Below are 17,722 nucleotides of genomic sequence, written 5' to 3'. Positions count from 1 at the left end.
TATAACCCCACCGTAGCCTTAGAACCCCTGGTTCAAAGTGTGTCTTGCTGCCTTCCTGTTACCAGGCTGCCCAGTGCAAGGTCCAGCCAGGGTTCAGAGGTCAGCGTCTGAGGCTGTGCTGACTGACTTCTTTGTTCAGCTCGGCAGGCTTTCGATAAGCCACGCACTGCTTATTTAACACGATTATTACAAACGACTGGCAGATTATTTTCCCAGACTCTTACACTCGATTTTTTAGAAGCAAGCCTAAATGGTACCAAACGAACTTCTTGTGAGTTTGTGTGTGCACAAAGGCAATCGATATCAGCACATATGGAAGAGCAGGTGAAAAATCTATTTCCAAAGAATAATTATGTCCTCGAGCAGACACAGCAAAGGCAGGCCCTTTGAAGTAAGAGTTTGTAGGGCAGTTTCAAGATGGGTCAAAGAATTCCCCCTGTAACTATCAAAGATCAAATAAATACTAGATTTACCAGTTAAACCAAGCAAATCCTTTCCCATGTGACAGTGTTTGGAGCCCCCCCTCCCTCCCTAATGTTTTTTTTTTTTTAATTTGTTTATCCATTGAAGACTTAGAGGGAAATTCACTTTTTTAAAATCATTTCCATTTTTTGACTTGATCGACAAAAATGCCAATGAATAGTCCCATTTTACAGAGGAGGAAACTGAGACTCAGAGAGATCGCAGTGCATCCAGAGCCCCCGAGTTAGTAACTGCAAAACCGAGACCACAGTCCAACTCTTCAGACTTTTCCCTCAGCACCTCCTCCATCAGTTCATGGCTGCCGCTCATGTCCCGACACTGATTTCCTTTAAATGGAAGTTGTTCCTTCTCATTCTTCACTTTTATGGAAGTGAACAGAGTCAGAGTACAAAGCACAAGGCCGGCACTTTGGGAAATGTGATCTGAAAGAGCACTTCAGGTAAAGGCACAGGGAAACAGGGCCTGGCTCCACGTTGGCCTCCTGCCAGGCCCTGGTGCTTCATCCTCTCTCTCCTAGCCCCAGGTGCAGGGGGGTGGGGGAGGGGGCAGGATCTGAGCCGAGTTACCCAGCGGGTCGGTTAGGGTGCTGGTCCTTGCAGTGATAGTCTGGATTAATATTTTACCTTGGAAAGAAACACAGCCCATGCTGATAGACTCAGCGTTAAAGGCTGAGGTTTTAGGATATTCCTTGCTTTTGAGTCCTACCATCAAGTAGGACTCAAAACACTCCCCCCGTGTTTTCTTTAAGGAAAATAGAGTTTAAAAAAATCAGCAGCAGGTTTCATTTCTATGGCAGAGCGGTGTCAAGCCCTAGGATATTCCTGGTGTTTACTGAGATATTTATTAATCGAGGTTGGCATAGATAAATATTGGTACAGTGATGGAGTCCGCCCTGTGTGTTCGGAAGAGGGTATAAATACAAATTCAGATTTATGTCATTGCTGATCAGCAAAGAGCTTGAACCGGAATGGGAAGAAAAAGGCAAGAACCTACATTGCTGGTGGCAACAGAGCTGTACACAAAACACGAAGGGTTAGGAAAGAGCAGTGAGAGTAGGGATTGCCTCTTGATTTACAGAACATGGGCTCAGGGCCAGCCACAGGACTGGGTGTTTGACCTGTGTTAAGACTTTTAATCCACACAGACACAACAGGAGGTAGATGGTATCTCCCTTTTGGAGATAACTACACTGAAATTCTGTGAGGTTAAGAGGCTTGTCCAAACTCACCCAGCCTGGTAAGAACAGACCATGGGTTTGATCCCAGTCCTGCACTTGAACCCCGTGGAGAGGCAGAGAAAAATCTGAACAGGAAAGGAGAAAAAAATACATTATTTTAAAAAAAGAAGAAGAAGGAAGACAGCCAGGATTTTGTAATATGCTGATAAGATAGAAAGGAGTCCATTTGTGTATGTCCGCGTTTAAAGACGTGGAGTCACAGAGATTGGAAACTGTAAGCAAAGGCCGGAAGCGGACGATGCAGAAGCAGCACCATGCGTGGGAGCCCTGAGTGTGGCCCCTAAGCCCTGCAGAGAAGGAGTTGAACAGGACGCATTTGCAATGTCATCTTTTACTGGCTCCCTTTTCTCTGGACCCATCTGCGAAGAAATCTGTATTTCTGCATTGCTTTATTTATGCTGTTAGACCGTGGTCTTTTGGCAGCTACCACCTACATTTCGAAGACACACATAACCTAGATCTCTGGCCCTGGATCTCTCTCTCTTCAGATACAAATTTGTATTTCCAGCTGTGCGCTGAGTGGGACTAACTGGACAATCCAGAGACATCTCTATGGGCTCCTGCAAACCTGCTGTTTCCTGACACTCCTTGGCTCAGCCCAGTTTCCCAAGCTAGAAACCTCGCCATTGTCTTTGATGCCTTCCTTGGGCCCACACCCATAAACCCAGCACATCACCCATCCCGATAGATTTAACTCTGAAGTGTCTCCAAACCCATCACCTTCTCCTACTCTCCTTGTCTATACTATGTACTTTTACATCCTAGCATTTTATTATAGACTATAAGTATATACAAAGACATACTTTTATGCCGTGCCTTAGGTCAGGTCTTCTTTTGCTATTGACAAAAGTAATGGCTGATGTGATCTTTTCCCCCCACTTTTATGCTCCACTCATTTCTCCTCCCACCTGTCCCTACTAGAAATGATTTGTAAAGCACAAAGCAAACAGCGTCAAATATGGTAATGCACCTTTCTGGGTATAAAACTTTAATAATTTCCATATATGTACAAAAGAGTGTGCAAACTGGTGACTGTCGACTAACATTGGCCCATAGACAAATTTTATTTGACCATACAAGTGTAGAACAAATTTGAATTAGTTGATAATATTTAAAAGAGGGTGTTTTACATAAACACTGAGATTTTTGGCTCGGGGAAAAATCAAGACCAGGTCACCCTGAGCAGGATTCCCGCAGCCATCAGATTTAAGGTGAACACCTGCCGGTAATGGGGCGGGAGTGGGGGCGTTGCGTTTCCAGTTTGACGCAATCCTCACAGCTATAATCAGGCTGATAATACATACCCTTGATATGATATAATGAGAATGGCACTTTATCTCTGTGGCTTTCTTCCCTAAACCCATAACCCTTCCCCTCCCCGCCCCGACCCTGTCTGATCATGAGAAATACATCAGAAGAATCCCATTTAAGAGGAATTCTGGAAAATATTGACCAGTGGTTCTTGAAGCTGTCAATCAAGATCTTTAAACATAAGTCTGGGAAACATCATAGCAAAGAGGGAATTTGGCAAAGAAATGTCATGTGGTATCCTAGATGAGATTAAGACGAGGATGCAAGGTAAAATCTTAGAACCTCAAAGTATGGACTTTGGTTAATATGATATCATTATTGGTTCATTGACCATAGCAAATATACTGTGCTTTTCTAAGAGGTTAAGAGAAACTGGGTATTTGGGACTTCTCCATACTCCGGTAATTTTCCAAGACTACAGTGGATTGATGCTTGACACCTTGAATAGCACAAGCCCTATACATATGATTTTTTTCCCTTTACATACATATATATTACAAAGTTGATTATTAATTGGGCACAGTAAGATATTAAAATGATGAGTAAAAATAAAGCAGAATGATTATAACAATGTAACATAAAATTTATGGGAATGTGTTCTAGTTCTGTCTGCTTCTCTCCTGAAATATCGGATGGTACTCTACTCACCCTTCTCCTCGTGATGATATGAGATAAAACAATGCCTTCTTGAGGAGATGAAATAAGGTGGATGATGCAGATGCTGTGTTGTAGCATTAAGCTACCATGTAAGGTTTACTTGTACCCAAGCAATGTAATATTGAGACAGCCCACCTGGTAACCAAGACAGCCACTAAGTGACTAACGAATGGGTACTGCATACAGCATGAAAACAGTGGACAAAGAGACACCTCAGGTCCCTGGTGGGATGGAGCAGGACAGCAAAAGATCCAATAATACAACTCCGTGTGTTGTACAGTTAAAACTCATACATGTTATATTTATGGAATTTTTCATTTACTATTGTCAGATCACAATTCACTTCAGATAATTGAAACTTCAGAGAATGAAACCATAGATAAGGGAGGACCATTGTGTATTAACAATTTTCTGTAAATTTGAATCTAATCTTTATATTTTTTTATTTTTATTTTTTTTTTGACAGGCAGAGTGGACAGTGAGAGAGAGAGAGACAGAGAGAAAGGTCTTCCTTTGCCATTGGTTCACCCTCCAATGGCCGCCGCGGCCAGCGCACCGCGCTGATCCGAAGCCAGGAGCCAGGTGCTTATCCTGGTCTCCCATGGGGTGCAGGACCCAAGGACTTGGGCCATCCTCCACTGCACTCCCTGGCCACAGCAGAGAGCTGGCCTGGAAGAGGGGCAACCAGGACAGAATCAGGTGCCCCAACCAGGACTAGAACCTGGTGTGCCGGCGCCGCAGGTGCTGGCCCTGAATCTAATCTAAATTAAAGTTATTTTTATAAGAAAGAATAAACCCAGAGCGAGACTATTATGTAGGCACAATAGTTGTTGACCTTTTTCCTTATTTCTGATTCCTCAGTGTGGCTAGTCGTGGTGTGCATTAATGACTCTGCTATAATTCATGAAGTAGCATCTTTCATATATACACATACATACATATGCATATATATCTCTTCCTACACTGATTTCTTACAGATGTAAAATCATATATATGCATATATGAAATACACTATTTTATGCATTATCATTGAGTCATTATCTACACAGGTGGATGAGAGGCTTCAAAAATTGTGTGTGGGTGCAGGTTGTGGGGCAGTGGGGTAAGTCGCAGTTTGAGTCCTGGCTGCTCTGTTTCTCATCCAGCTTCCTTCTAATACACCCAGGAAAGCAGCAGATAGCCCAGGGACTTAGGTCCCTGCTGCCATGTGGGAGACCTGGATGGAATTCCCAGCTTCTGGCTTCAGCTCCTGGCTGTTGCAGCCATTTGGGTAGTGAAACAGCAGATAGAAGATCTCTTTCTCTCTACGTCTCTCCTTCTCTCTCTGTGCCTTTCAAATAAATACGTAACAATTTTTTAGGAAGTATGTGAGAATTAAATTAAAAGATATATTTATTTTGTTGCAAAAAGTTTTGAAATTCATGCACAATTTTTCATTATATTCATTTCTATGAACTTTTTTTTTTTGACAGGCAGAGTTAGACAGTGAGAGAGAGAAAGAGAGAGACAGAGAGAAAGGTCTTCCTTCCGTTGGTTCACCCCCCCCCCCCAAATGGCCACTACGGCTGGCGTGCTGCGCCGATTGGAAGCCAGGAGCCAGATGTTTCCTCCTGGTCTCCCATGGGGTGCAGGGCCCAAGGACATGGGCCATCCTCCACTGCCTTCCCAGGCCACAGCACAGAGCTGGCCTCGAAGAGGAGCAACCGGGACAGAATCTGGTGCCCTGACCGGGACTAGAACCTGGGGTACTGGCGCCGCAGGCGGAGAATTAGCCAAGTGAGCCACGGCAAGGGCCTCTATGAACTTCTTGAAAACGCCTCTTACGCATGACTTTCAAAACTATATTCTGCCAAAATAAACTTTTTTTAAAATTTAATTTCCCATAAATTTTTAGAAATAATCTTGTACATTTCAGGGTTACTAATAAACTAAAAGCCTTTAAACATTCTTTTTTAAAAATATTTATTTATTTATTTGAAAGGCAGAGTTACAGAGAGACAGAAAGAGGGAGAGAGAAAGAGAGAGAGATCTTCCATTGGCTGGTTCACTCCCCAAATGGCTACAACAGCTGGAGCTGGGCTGACCAGAAGCCAGGAGCTAGGAGCTTCTTCTGGGTCTCCCAGGCAGGTGCAGGGGCCAAAGCACTTGGGCCATCTTCTGCTGTTTTCCCAGGCCATAGCCGAGAGATGGTTTGGAAGTGAAGCAGCCGGGACTAGAACTGGTGCCTATATGGGATGCCAGCACTGCAGGCAGAGGCCTCACCTACTATGCCACAGTGTCGGCCCCTAAAAACTTCTTAACAGAGTAAATTTCTACTGGTGTAGATTTAAATCTTTGTTGTATGTGAATGTAGAAGTTAACTTACAGCAGGAGTCAAAACTTCCCCAGTATGCTCCAATCATAAAATCAGCTTTGAGTGTTGCTAAGACATAAATAGAAGGAAACATGGAAACAACCAATTTCATAGACAATGCTGACATCACTTTCCTTACAGACACAAACCACTGACAATTCATTAACACATTCCAAGACTCCTTGGAAACGCACAGGTTCCAGAGTGGGAGGCCCCGCAATTCATCTGAGGGGAAGGAAAACATTCCTGTCATCCTCAGGGAGGTTGTGATTTCTACATCCCTTTTCACTTGGTTAATCATCCCCTAAAGTCACTTCCAGGGGTGCATTGTTGTTTTCCCAGGTTTTCAAGATGAAGAAATTTCTGCTGAAAGAGGCTCCCTGACTTTTCAGAGGTTATCTAGGGATTCATTAACAGAATAAAAATTAGGCTCCAGCTGATGTCACTAAACATGGCTATCCTCTGCTTCTTCCTGCTTCCCTCAGTCCAAAAAGGTTCTAAATAAGGAGATAATATCATTAAAGACCTCCAGGGAAAACCCAAATGAATCAAATCTGAAGAAAAGATGAAGATAAATTCATCAGACAAATTGAGATAGCTAAGGAATGTGTGGTGTTCAGGAGACAGCAAATTAGACTGCCATTTGTAAGTAACAAGATAGGGCAATAAGAACGGCCAGGGATATTCTGGTCTGCGCTCAGAGAGGGGGAGTGTAACATGAAGAGAAAGCGAGGGTGCTGACAGAACCACACACTGAGATCATGCCTATTCTGGGGGACTCATTTTGGGGTCCATGAACATCCAGCTTGCCGCCTTTTTGGAAGAACTCCCAGAAGCCACACACAGAGGTAAAAAGAGAAAAGTGCTCAGACAGCCCCTGAACCTCATTCTTTACCAAGTTCTGAAGGCAAGGTGAAGCCAGATGGAACTGGTTTAGCAAGCTGAATAACTCAAGCTTGAGGCCTGGTTGGCAAGTTTTATTCAGTTTTTGTTACTCTCCATTTTTGATTGGGTTGTTGTCATTTGGAACAATACTTGGGAAAAGTAAGTGACCTACTACCCACATGGTATGGCTTTAAACTCCTTCTCTTGTGTCCCTAATATGGTGCTACGTATTCCTTTTAAAATAGGCCCTATAAACGGAGACAGACCAGACAGACCAAAAATATATAGCTAAAATATCCACGTTCCATTAGAGCATAAGGTATCTAGCTCTTCTTTAGGGCAGCTTCATAGATGTGTTTATGAACTTATCTTTTTGAAATTATGGAATTCAAAGAGTTTCTAGTCTAAGGGGAAAGCATTGCATCGCGCCTGGGTGACCAAAGATTGGTTAACTCCTTCCAATCAATATTTTTTTTCTATTTGACAGATGGATCAATAGCCACTTACCTCTGAAGGTAGGCAGAGCTGAGTCAAGTAAGTAGGAAGAACTAATCATGTTCAGCTGGTGGTAGGTAGGCCAAATCTATTCAAGGCTCCCATCACACCCAGTAAAGTTAGTAAATTCTAAATTTGTAGACAATGGCTGCTGAGTGGAAGCAAGGGGAGCTTTTATTGGGAAGAGATGGAAAATTTAGAAAAAAACTCACCTTGCCTACTTTACTCTGGCTTAGCCCACACGACCCAGGTGGATGTAAGGATTGTGTTCTGGCTCTCCCCGTCTTCTCACCCTCCATCCTTTACTCGCAATGTGATATCCACCAAAAGTCAATGACTCCCCGAGAGCAATTCAGCCCTTATCCTGCCATAAAAACATGAAGAATTTGTCAATACAATTAATATTCTACAGGGATGGATCTGTGTTTTCTTCTGCCCATAGCACTGTTCAAATACTACTTATCATCAGGAAGAAGTCATTTAGTCAGTTTAAGGAATGGTTTCAAAGAGCAAGACAGGAATTGCTACACTTGAGACAGTCTCAGCTCAATGAGAAAGGAGATCAAGTCCATAATAATGTTTGAGGCTGAATTGAATGCTTAGATCTTGTAAATGTGTTTTTATTCAGAAAATGAATGGGGAAAACTTGGACACAGAGAAGCAGGAAGAAAATTAGAAGGGGATGAAGAGTTGGTCAGAGGAGAAGGCCGGATGAGATGTGTTGGAAAGGGAGGGGAAACTATCCACTTCCTCATTGGCTCTGGACCTGGAATGAGTCAGAAACACATCCCTCAAAGATTGTGAATGCAACTCTTTCATGTTTCTATTGCACTTTTTTTTTCTCTTTAAGGGATTAACCATCTGAATGCTTATACAATTCCGCTTTAAGAAATTGTAACTCAAGATTTGAAATCAATGATATCCGGGAGATAAGAGCTCACACTATTTGCTCATTTAAGACATGAAAGCACCAAGTAAACAAGAATTACACCCCCCATTTAGCGAAAAGCCTAGAGTGCTTATGTTTTTTATTAGCTCTCACAACTTCAACTTTAAAAAAAAATTAACATTGACATGACGACACAGGGACAAAAGAAGGATTTTTGCTTAATATTAATATTTATGGCCACAATGACTGCAAGAGCACATTGCCAAACATTTCATTGATAGCGGAAGAAACTCTGAAGCCTCCGAGCAGGAATTCATTGACACTTTTTTAGAGGGATATTACCAGGCATAAATGTCAAGTCAAGGGACAAGGGGAAAAGAGAATCTGACTGACTTTACCTCTTGAACCCATGACTTTGTCTAGTACCTCAGATGTGGTACAAAGCATGAGGGATTTCCTAACAATACAGATTAGCTAAGAGATAGAGGCAAGGAGGCAGGAGGCTTCTTTTCTCATGGGTCCTTAAGGAGATTTCTACAGGCAACTTCCACTGATGCTAATGAGAACTACATGAATTGATCCTTCAGCTCTGGATAGAGCCCAGAATGGGTAGCCAAAGGCATACTCTCAGCAAAGTGTCTTGCTCAGTGTACCCAGAACTCATAATTCATGGGCATTCAAAATAAGGCTACATACACACAAAAAATAAATATTGGGATCCATTTACAATAACAACAGATTTATATAACAAACTTACACAGTTCATTTTTTTTTTTTTTTTGACAGGCAGAGTGGACAGTGAGAGAGACAGACAGAGAGAAAGGTCTTCCTTTTGCCGTTGGTTCACCCTCCAATGGCTGCCGTGGCTGGTGCGCTGCGGCCGGCGCACCGCGCTGATCCGATGGCAGGAGCCAGGAGCCAGGTGCTTTTCCTGGTCTCCCATGGGGTGCAGGGCCCAAGCACCTGGGCCATCCTCCACTGCACTCCCTGGCCACAGCAGAGAGCTGGCCTGGAAGAGGGGCAACCGGGACAGAATCCGGCGCCCCGACCGGGACTAGAACCCGGTGTGCCGGCGCCGCTAGGTGGAGGATTAGCCTAGTGAGCCGCGGCGCCGGCCACACAGTTCATTTTTAAAATTGTCTTAAATATTGCAGAAATGCTCTCTCTGGTGGGTTTATTTGCAAAATAAATTTGGGAGCATTAATTGTAACTTGCTCAATGAAACAATGTAATGTATGGGAGAAGTCAGAGGCAAGAAGGCATTGGTAAGAAGTGAATCAACATTCAAAGAAGAGGAAAGATATTTGGGACTGAACTATCCAATATAGTAGCCACCAGCCACATAAAGCAATGTAAATATAGATTAAAACCAAATGGCACTCAAAATCCAGTTCCTCAGTCACACAAGCACATTTCAAGTGTTCAGTTGTCATATGACTAGCGGTTATTTCCCTGGGTAGTGCAGATAGCAAACATGTCTATTACCACTGTAAGTTCTATTACACCATGCTGACCCACGTCCTCCAACCTCTGAACCCCTTCTTTCTCCACAGCCTAAGTAATTTTCAAATCCTGACCAGTGTGATTTCAAGTTTCATGAGTGACCTACAAGAAACCAGGGGAAAAAAATCCTAAGACAAGATTTCCACCATCAACATCATCTGGACAGCTAATGAGCTGATGATGATGGCAAGGGACACAACTTTGAAGCTTAAATTTTTCTGTAAATGTGAGCAATTCTAGACTGACCTAAAGTCTATCTAACTAAGGCCATCTTCCCTTCTGTCTGTGGCCATGTGTCCAAATGATCTGTCTATATTTTATATCAGCTTCTGGCTGTTCTTTAACTACACAGTCAGAGAGTGCAATGAGCAAGATGTGTAGGAGAAATAGCCCTTTGTGGCCCATAGTCATTCCTTGTACAAATCCACTACTGTCATTATGGTTCTCTCACTTATGTGACTACCATACACGAAAACCAAGGCTAGGGTTCTAGAAGCAGATGTGAGTTTAAAAAAAGACTTCATGATTACTGGGAAATAACATGGATGAATATGTATAAAGACTATTACATAGTAAACAGAGACTCCAAATTCATTTCATAAAATCACATCCATGTCCAAATCTTTGTGACAGTTTGTTGTGCTCATGTGATTTTTCTTTTAAGATTGATTGATTTATTTGAAAGGTAGAGTTACAGAGAGAAGCAGAGAGAAATCACCACCCATGGTTCACTCCCTAAATGGCCACAATGGCCAGGTTGGGCCAGGCTGAAGCCAGGAGTTTCCTACAGAGTTCCCACGTGGATGTTTTGGCCCAAGTATTTGAGGCATTTTTGGCTGCTTTCCCAAGTTGCATTAGTAGGGAGCAGGATTGGAAGTGGAGCATCCAGAAAGTGAACCAGTGCCCATATGGGATGGTGGCACTACAGGTGGCAGCTTAACCCACTATGCCAAAGCATCACCTCCCACCCCAGTGTGATTTTTAAAATTATCTTTATGTGAGTGTAAATAGTTTTTTTGAAGCCTTTTATTTACTGAATACATTTCAAAAGTACGATTTTAGGAATATAGTGATTCTTCCCAACATACCTTCCCTCCCACCCCTATTCCCACCCCACTTCCTTCTCCCTCTCCCATTCCTAGTTCCATTCTCCATTAAAATTCATTTTTAATTAACTATACACAGAAGACCAACTCTATACTAAATAAAGATTTTGACAATTTGCACACACACACACACACACACAACATATATAAAAAAACTGTTTGAGAACAGGTTTCATAGCTAATTCTCACAGTATAACTCATTAAGGACAGAGTTACTGCATGGGTAGTAAGTGCACAGTGACTCCTGTTGTTAATTTACCAGTTAACACTTTTGCGTATGACATCAGTGATCACCCAAGGCTCTTATTATGAGGTTCCTAAGTTATGGAAGCCTTTTGAATCAGTATTTAGGCAAGGCCATAAGCAAAGTGTAAGTTCTCTCCTCGCTTCAGAGAAAAGTACATTCTTCTTTGATGTCCCCTTCTTTCCACTGGGGTCTCACAGAGATTTTTCATGCAGGACATTTTTTTTACCAGAGTGTCTTAGCTTTCCATGCCTGAAATGGTCTCATAGGCTTTTAAGCCAGACCAGAATGCCTTAAGGGCTGATTCTGAGACCAGAGTGCTATTTAAAATGATTGTCATTCAATTAATCTGCTGTGTGAACTGCTTTCCATGTTGGAACATTCTCTCCTTTTTAATTCTATCTAATGTCATTGCCTCACACTTAAACTTACTTATATGATCCCTTTAACACTTAATCCTATCTATATGATCAATTTAACACTTAACATGATTACTCCAACTCTTTGTCTAAGCGAGCTACTTATTTCTAAAATGAAAGGACTAGGGATAAGCATTTGGCCTAATGATTAAGATGCTATTTAGGATGCACTGGAGTGTTTTGAGTTTGAGTCCTAGCTCTGGCTGCAGACCCCAGCTTCCTGTCAGTGCAGACCCTGGAAGGCAATAGTGAAGGCTCAAGTAATTGAGTCCCTTCCACAAATGTGGAAGATGCAAATTGGGTTCCTGGCTTCCATCTTCATCACCCTGGCCATAGTGGGCATTTGGGGAGGGAACTAGCACAAAAGAATTCTTTCTCTTGGTCTATCTTCCTTTCTGCCTATCAAGTAAGTATATCAATTAATTTAAAATAAAAGAAAAAGAAAAAACTGAAGAATTCACTTTAAAACAAACACAAGTTATTATTACCACATCACCCTTCACCTATATTTATCAAGCATCCACAAGTAAAAACAAAGTAATAATAACTATTCTTAGAGTGTTTGCTCTTCAGGAAGTTATTTTCTAGCAGATTAGTATAGTTAGGTGTTGCCTTTCACCTATAGTCATCTATTTCAGATGACTAAGAATGACATAGAAAGAGAACTGATTATTTTGACAATAGAACATGAAGAAGAATCTTCCATTCCATTCTTGCTTACATTGTTGCAATAAAGATAGACCAACTGAACAGCTCTGATATGTACCTGGAATAAATGTAGAAAAATCATGGCTTTTTTCAGACAGGTGCTGCATTCATTTGAGTTAATCCTAAACTTCTCTGTAATTTGGCGCAGAGACTTTTGAGTTGCAATTCAGTGACTGCTGTTTAAACTGTGGAGCTGATGCACAAATGATCCATAACAGATTTTGGCATATTCAATCATCTTCACAGTTCTAACATACCATGAAACCCAATTTACATGTAACTGAGGCACACAAGATGAGAAGCTGAGAACAGACTTCTATTTCAAAAGGCATCAGGCATACTGCTTTATTTTCTTGAAGCACCACTAACTTCAATAAATTTGTTGTTGGAAAAGGTTACTAAATGGCCAGGCCTTTCTTCTTTGTTCTCAATCCTTAATCCACCCTGCCGTCACACACCACGGAGAAACTCTTCCCTCTCCCCTTCCTGTATTTCTCGTCATTTTGATCCCACATTTCTCTTCCCTTGAGTTGAATCCCTCAGATTTGTAAACTGCAGCACACATTATTTTTTGCTTTTTGTTTAGATTTGTACTGCATGCAGTTGGTTTTTCGTTTTTCTTCATTTTGCCTTTAGCACCTATGACATAGCAATTGAAGATGCAAAGGGCCTAGACAATACCAAAAAGCCAGGGTACAACCCATGGATATGATGGGCCACTCCATGATTATATTGCTATCCATTGGCAGTGTGGACAGTAGATTCCCAACCTGCTGTCCGGTTATTATTAGCTATGTGATGTACAGCCAAAACCATTACAGAGTGGACAAAGTACAAAAGTTGGCTTTCATCACACCTAAGAAAAATAATTCCTTTGAATTAGGCCAGTAAATACTAAAACATTGCTTAATCATGTCTCTGGGAAAAATTATGAGAATGTTTTATGTTGCGTTAGAATTAAAATCAGTGCCCTCAACCATCATTGTCAGTTGCCTGGAACCAGATGAAAAAGACCTGGTGCCTGCCAAAGATCTCCTTTTCTCCAGGGTCCCCAGAGCAGAGTTTCTCAACTTTGGTGCTATTCATGATATGGGTCAGATAATTCTTTGTTGTGGAGGGCTGTCTTGTGCATTATAGGATGTTTAGTTGCAGCTGCTGACTTCTACCCATAGAAGCCCGTTGTATCTCCCCTGCTTATAATAACCAAAATCATCTCTAGACTTTGCTGAATATCTCATGAGGGACAAAGCCACTCCTGGCGGAGAATTAAAACCCTGGCTCTCAAGGTGTGGATCTTTCCTGCTCCAGTCCTGTCTCCACCTCTAGCATTCCACACCCATCCCTACCTAATTACAAACTCTCCCCTCTGTTTCTCTCTTCTCTGAAACCTATTCCATCTTAATTACGTGAAAGTATTTTGTCGATGCCTGTGCAAACCACAATAGATTCCTTGAGTCTCAAAACTTAACATATAATGATTCAACAGGAAAACTTTCAGGAATGTAGAAGAAAAACTAAAGTGGCTAGAAAGAGTAAGGAACTTATATCTAGCTTTCTAAGTCTCTCCGTTGCGGAATCAATCCTGCATTGACTGCTTGTAGCTTTGAATTGACTATCTGGGAAAATTTGAAACTAATGTTATGGGACTAGCTTGAAACTCTCTTGAAATAGAGATGTTATGTTTACATCCCACAAGATTTTCCTTCTTTTGGAAGTTTGCATGTCTTATTGATTTACAAAGAAAATTATTTACCATGAATTTTCCACAACTTCTCAAACTTATCTAAACCCTCCAAGTCCCAGCACCTCCCTGACCTCCCTTCGTTTTCTGACTTGCAGTGGGCAACCACATTGTCCCTGACATTAAACTATAGACATTGACGACAAGATCCAGGCCATGTTGGTGTGAGAATGTTCTCTTACTTCCTCTCCTTTAGTCCTTAGATCACCTCTTCTTCCATAACCTCAGCTGTACTGATCACTTCCCCATTTCCTCTTTCAGCTTCCTTGCACTCTTGCCTCTGGTTTCAGTGGATGGAAATCATCTTCCTTTTCAAATCCAATGCTGTGAACAGTGCTGACCTGAGCCTCTCAATATCTGCTTTCTTTGTATTTGTAATATTTTATTTTTCATTGTCACCTTCCACTCTGCACATATCACTGCCCGCTCTGTCCTTTACTCTGCTTTTATCTCAGACTTAATTCTGGCCATCTTTTGTGTTCTCATCTGTCTTTCCTTGTTTTGATCTCCTTGTCACCCAACAGACTTCGCAAAAGAACCACCAATATTCCTTTCTTCCTTATTAAACGCTTCACTTCCTGGACCCCTTGTAAGCTTCCTTCTATCTTCACAAATCTGCTGAGATGATATTTTTGTTCCAGTAGTGACAATTCAATCACTAAAATCTGCTGAATTTTTAGACCTTGATTTTTGAAAATTTGGCATTATGGTCACTCCCTGGATTTTCAAACTCTCTTAGCTCCTATGTGACTATGTTCTCCTGGTTTTCCAGATGCTACCTTTGTTGCTCCTTTTCCTTGCTCTTATCTCTAAGAACTCTAGGAAAATGAACCCTAAGGTTCAAGTGCCTGCCCTTCTGTCTTATATATTCAGTCCTCGATAGTGCTCTTAGAGACTCCACTTCTTCTACAAACACAGAATCAATGTATCTCTTTTAACTTGGAAATGGCCACCATTGTCCTCTGGGGGATTCCTGTTTGTATGACTCACTTTTCCTTGGAGGACATCCCTTCAACTTAAACTCAAATCCTTTGAGTTTAGAGACCTGTTTGGCCTAGGCAACAGGGCTGTCATCTCATGATCCTACCATGCCCTTCATTAGAAACAGATCCACTCTTGAAGGATAAACATGGAGGATGACATGTGAGTGGAATTTTTTCCAGCAGAAGTATATCATAAGACATACCAAGTATGCATGGAGGAAGAGAGGGAGACAGGAGTAACTGGCAAGTCATAATTAATATCTCTAAGTTAAAGGCCAAAGTAACTGTATATCTAATATTTAGAAACACGTTGCTCAATACAAAAAGAATCATCTGAAAGCTTAAAATTAGTCCAGCTCTCTGCTGTGGCCCAGGAGGGCAGTGGAGGATGGCTCAGGTCCTTGGGTCCTGCACCTGCATGGGAGACCAGGAGGAAGCACCTGGCTCCTGGCTTTGGATCAGCGCAGCATGCCAGACTGTTTGGGGGTGAACCAACGGCAAAAAAAGAGCTTTCTCTCTCTCTCTCTCTCTCTCTCTCTCTCACACACACACACTAATTCTGCCTGTCAAAAAAAAAAGAAAGAAAAGAAAAAAAAGAAGAAAAATTAGAAATATTGATTGGGCCGCTAAACAATGCATATGTAGGCAAAACCCGAAAATAAATAATACTACCAACAGAATGGGCTACAAATTAAGAACAGAGAAAAATGTAGGATATAACACAAGGAAAACTTCCTTTCACATGGAAGCTTCCCAGGCTTGACTGAGGATCCTGGAAAGGGATGCAAGAAAGAATAAATGAGATGAAATGCCAGTTTGGTACTTATTCTCTGGTTCAATCCACACATTTGAAACTTGTAGGGGCAGATAGAGATCCTAAGATAGCTTGAGAATTTTAGCACTAGGGAAGAACATGTTCCATTTCCCACTGAGAACTTTGCGTGCTCCCTTGAACTTCAGCAGCCAGGGCAGAGAAGAAATACTGTGTCAGAGAGCAGAGCCTTGAGATACCCATTCACCCACACATCTCAGTTGTTCTGACCTGGTGTGGCATGGAGAAGGAAAGTGTACCATTAAACTCTCTTGCCTGGGACTCGTGCTTTAAAGAGCTGTAGGTTGGTCTTTCTTTGACCAGGTCCACACCTGCAGGGTTAGACGTCTTTGCCCCAGAGGACTATGACCCAGACCCCAACTCTGAACATTCCAGATCATGATGCTCTGAACAACTGGGATCCTAGAAATTCTGCCAAGGTTTCCTTCTGTCTGCATGTGTCCTCTGCATGTTTCTTCCTAGGTACAGTTGCTGGAGGGTTAGCCATATTGCCATTGTGCGAATCCCTAGTTCTGATGGATGGCAAGGAAGTGGTCATTTGTATGTGTATGTTTTTTTTGGAGGGGTTGGTATAAGGTACAGATGGGAACTGTGTGGGATGAGGTTTCCTTCAGGTATGCTTAACGTCATTGTGAGAGGAGTCAGCCGTAGGAAAAAAATGGAAAGTGGGCTCTAAATGAGGGCTTGACTTCCCTTTGCCAACACATTTCAACATGGAATTATAAGTAGTTTAATAACTGTATATTCAAAGGACCTAAGTCCTTGTAAAAGTATATTTCTCAAGGTTAAAGTATAGCATTTGTTTCATTTAACACTTTGCTTAACTTGTCATGTGCAAATATTTAGAAGTGTGCTCTGTGGGCCTGCATGTCTACTCTGATTCTACTCTCCCATTCTTTCTACCCTGTCACACAGGTGTCCTGCAAGTGTGATGCAGAGGCCTGAAGGAGGAGACACTGAGATGGCTCCAGAAGTGCGTGGAGAGTGCTAGCACGCTGAGGGGGACAGCAGACTACAAGATGTTGGCATCTTGATGAAGGAGGAACAGTATTCCAACCAACTGTAGCAAATGTAGCCAGGATAGACTCCAATATAACCAATAACCAGAGCCTCGTAGTGGGAGACAGTTCTGCCTCTTGACAAGGACCTGGAAAATAAATAGAAGAACCCCAATCCCCACACACTCACACTGCACATGACAACATGGCATAAAGTGAGCTCCTACTGTACACTGTAGGTCAGAGAAAAGACAGAGATATCTTTGGAGAGCTTTAGAACAACCATGCTAAGAAGATTAAACTATGAATTGAATAAGTTCAAAATTGTAATATGAATACATTTTTACCTCAAAGAGAATATTTTAAACAGGTTGTGACTGGATAAACTATCTTATAAATATGAGATCATTTTTATTTTTTGCTAGTGATCCAAGGGGGATTCAGAGGTAAACTGAGGTCAGCTATGAAAAAGTAGCACCATTACATTTCTGCACATGGGCTTAAATAATGTAAAGTAATTGTGAATGCTCTGAAATGTACGGTCATGGATAACTTCCTGAAGAAAATGGGATTCTTGCACAGCTTAAGAGCAGTCCCATGATTTTATACTTTGGAAGCAAAACAGGTTATTATGTACAAGCCATAGGTGAAGTCTCACTTAAGGGATTCAGAAACTCTATATGATGGACCCAAAGACGTTTTGAGGATCATGGAGGTTGGCATATCTTGCCTTAGAGAGTAAGATTAAAAGTTAAGACTGCTTGGGGCTGGCGCTGTAGCACAAGGGCTTAAAGCCCTAGCCTGAAGCACCGGCATCCTATATGGGTGCCAGTTCTAGTCCCGGCTGCTCCTCTTCCTATGCAGCTCTGTGCAATGGC

General features: G+C 41.9%; 1 long non-coding RNA gene across 1 annotated transcript; it reads left to right on the top strand.

The window, feature by feature from the left end:
• Positions 1 to 6,741: 6,741 nt before the first annotated feature.
• LOC127493997 (uncharacterized) lies at positions 6,742 to 17,168 on the top strand. Its single transcript, XR_007924711.2, has 3 exons — positions 6,742 to 6,889; positions 7,414 to 7,460; positions 16,762 to 17,168. It is a non-coding gene; the product is annotated as an uncharacterized lncRNA (long non-coding RNA).
• The last annotated feature ends 554 nt before the right edge of the window (positions 17,169 to 17,722 follow it).

The sequence above is a fragment of the Oryctolagus cuniculus genome, chromosome 4 (genome assembly GCF_964237555.1).
Source record: "Oryctolagus cuniculus chromosome 4, mOryCun1.1, whole genome shotgun sequence".
In the NCBI taxonomy this organism is placed as follows: domain Eukaryota; kingdom Metazoa; phylum Chordata; class Mammalia; order Lagomorpha; family Leporidae; genus Oryctolagus; species Oryctolagus cuniculus.
Note: the sequence above shows the minus strand (reverse complement) of the source record. Positions and strands in the feature narration are given on the sequence as shown.